Source organism: Nomascus leucogenys, chromosome 5, assembly GCF_006542625.1.
Source record: "Nomascus leucogenys isolate Asia chromosome 5, Asia_NLE_v1, whole genome shotgun sequence".
Taxonomy (NCBI): domain Eukaryota; kingdom Metazoa; phylum Chordata; class Mammalia; order Primates; family Hylobatidae; genus Nomascus; species Nomascus leucogenys.
Genome location: NC_044385.1, coordinates 72,018,696 through 72,022,328, shown reverse-complemented (window position 1 = coordinate 72,022,328; position 3,633 = coordinate 72,018,696).

Below are 3,633 nucleotides of genomic sequence, written 5' to 3'. Positions count from 1 at the left end.
CCTGCTTAGAGGTTGAGAGTGGGGTTGAAAGTTCCAACCCTCTCATCCTCCCTTGGTCTTTCCAGTGACCAGCCAACAGTCAGCTCATTAGCGTACAGAAAGACATCTCTTTGGAGATTCCAAGGATTTTAGAAGTTGTATGACAGGGCAAGACCAAATATGTATTTCACAATATCACAGACCCTTATCAGCCCAGAGATGGTACCAGAGGAATTTACATTCACAAGCTTTCCCAACTAGCTTTTCCCACATTTATTTGCCTTCCCACAATTTACTGCCCCTAGAGACTCAAAATCCTTTTCCTTCATCTTGTCACTTCTCTAAAAATGTACTCTTCTTGGTTGAAGATGCTATATAAGCTGGGATTCTCACCTTTTTGAGAATTGCTCATCTCTGGATATCTCCCAAGTATATATGAGATATGTGTGTTAATAAGTTGGTTTTTTTTACTCTTACTGATCTGTCTTTTGTTACAGTTTCCATTCCAACTAATAACTTGAGAGAGCTGAAGAAAAAGTTATTTTTCATCCCCTACACTTCAGTAACTGGGGTTTACTCCTCTCGACCCTTGTGTAAACTGTTCCCTTTGCTGGAAGTCTCTTTCCCTCCTATCATGACGACATAAGCCCGCAAAACTCAGTACAAGGATCACCCTTCAGTGAAACCTTCCCTGCCCCAGTTTCCATTTCCCCCATTTCTCCTGGGCACTTTATTTGAACTCCATGAGAGAGCGCATACACTTATTCCTCCCAGTACCAGATTTGTTGTTTCCATACCTCTCCCTAACTAAGGTGCCAGTCTCCTGAGCCAAGACGGTCTCATTCATCTTCATAACCCCCTCAGTACCTAGCACTTTCACATAGTGGGGCCTCAATAAATGCTTATCAAGTTAAGTTAAAATAGCAAATCCTGCTAGAGTTGGTGAAAGTTGTCAGAATCAAAATGGAGTCACCGATGTTAAGAAAACCTTGACATATAGAGTCCAGGAAGGCCGTGAAGAGCAGGTTCTCCTGCTTGTATGCCTGATAACAAAAGAGACTCTACAAGAACCACAACCTTGCACAAAGGCCATCTCGACCTTACACAAAAAAAATACTTCTGCAAGGACATCTGCCCAGCAACTGCCTGTCCAACTTTGAGCTGGCGTCATCCTTGTTTTTGATCTTTGTAGCCAAGGATAATTATTTCAAAACACCTCACACCTTTATCACTCAATTATGGAATCCTTCTTATTTTTTCCTTAAAAAACCCTTGTTTTCTTTTACCTCCCTGAATATGTATACAGTTTACTGTGCATGCCTATTCCCATTGCAATGCTGTATTCCAAAATAAATATCATTTTCTTTTAGAAAGCCTCTCTCTGTTTGTTATTTAAGTTGACAAGCTTAAAGTATTTCTGGAGAAATATGGGTCTGGTGAGACTGAGGAAAGGAAGACAGAGTTGCTGTCTCCATAGCCCTATCAACAGAGCTAAATTCAGGGCTCCCCCAGGAAAGGTCTCAGACATTTCCCTCCTAGTATTTTAATTAAAATTAAGAGCACACATCAATAAAACAATGAGAAATAAATGCAGCACTTTTTTTAAATGCCACACAGTGATGCTGACTCAGCTCCTAGAGCTCTGCTTCAAAGTACCTCTTCTCTGCCCACCACCATGAGTTCAGCCCCAGAGGATCCTCCCAGTGGTACTACTGGGGTCAATGAGACTATTGCCAATGTTCTTTCGCTAAGAGTGGATTCACACCACTCATTCAGCAGTGGGCCTGGGGCCAGGAAGCCCATGGGGGCCATCATCCCTGCAGGCAGTGGTCATGTACAAGGGACTGCAGTGCCCAGCACTCAGCACTGCCTTTCACCTCTTTGCGGCCTCCACAGTCATCTGACCCTGTCTGGACGCTGCCCAGTTCATGCCTCCAACCTACTTTCCCTTCTGTTTCTGCCAGCTCTACCCACGTGGCCCACTTTGAGTCTACTTTCTACATCATTCTCATTTCACCCACCTTCCCTCACTCTCTGTTCTCCTGCAACTCTGACCATCTCTCAGGCCCTGGAATTTGCTTCGTGTCCTCTTTCTTCAATGTCTTCGTGTTGTCTCCTCTGCTTGCAATGCTCTTTCTCCTGCCAACCCCACCTCCATTTTTCTGGATAACTTCTACTCCTCTTCATGCCTCAAGGAGACCTTTCCTGACACCTCGAAGTCTAAAGTGTGCGCTGGGTTAAATCCTTCTGGTTTGAGCTCCCTGAATCCTGTCACCCTGTAACACTCATCACACTTATAGAAGCTTGTGTTTTGTTTGGGTTTTTTGTTTGTTTGTTTGTTTGTTTGTTTGAACATACCATAACTTCATTGGGGATTGACTTGGCTACAATTATTACAAAACAAACAGACTAAAGGCAATTGTGATCCTCTAGATAGAGGTAACACATTTCCATAGCATGATTATTATATGAATGAGTGACATTATGCTCCTGAAAAAAACAGCTGCACCATGTGATGGTAAACATTTTATTGTCAGTCAAATCATATGGGTTGGTTTTACTTGATCTTAGTCATTTTTCTTCACTCTATAGCAGAAAAGCCAGAAATTTTACTTTCTGTTTACCTTTGCATTTTTGCTATATAACCTGCTGTTGCATTGAATTCTGCCTGCATTTATAAAGTTTAAATTGTCTCTGGTTGATATCCAAAGAGAAATGATCTAGAAAAAAATGATATAAAATATATTTACAAGTTAGTTTTGAAAGATCATTTTTACTCTTAGTAAAAATGCAATAGTCACAATACAAATTCTGTAGCTATAGCTACTGGTATCCCTGACAACTTTTAAGATCATTTAAACATTTTTGATCTTAAACATACCTTAAAAACTTTTCATTTACAATATAAAATTCCAGAATGTAACCAGTTCTTGAAAAAATATAACACTTAAGTGTAATTAAGATAACCAAATAACCATGTGGGTAAATAAACATGGCATGATTTCTCTTCTGCAGAACTCAGGAACAGCTAAAATAGAGATGCACAGAGCAAGGTGGTGATGGAGGCGTCACTGCTCAGAGCTTCTGGAGCTTCCATGCCCTCTCTGGGCACATCATCCTCCCAGCCCCTCCATGTGTTCACCAACCACAAGGCTCCTGTAGTAACTTGTTTTACATTTGTTTTCTCATATCTGTATCTGTTCACCAGGTCCCCACGGCCCAACACAGGGTCTGGCACACAAGAGAAAATCAATAACTATTTGCCGAATTGAAATGAGTTGCCTGACTGGGTTGGTCTGCGTATTTCACGTGAATGTCAGATCACATGCCAGACATTGTTCCCCAAGTGTTAGGGGAACATCCCTGAACAAAGCAGGCAGAATCCCTGCTGTCAAGGGTCTTCTGTTCCAATGGGAGGAGACAGATTTTAAAAAGACATAAAGAGATGACAAAAGAATATAATTACTTCCAGTAGTGATGGGTTTTGAAAAAAGTTAAAATCCTCCCTTTCTACATTGACCTGTTAAGCTTGCCAAAATTACATGAGCTCCAACTCCCTTGAAGCCCATGATAACCCAATACCTGGACAAAATTAGAATGATATTAATGAGAAAGAAGCAAGACCCACGGCTTTTGGGTTGACAACCGGGGTGT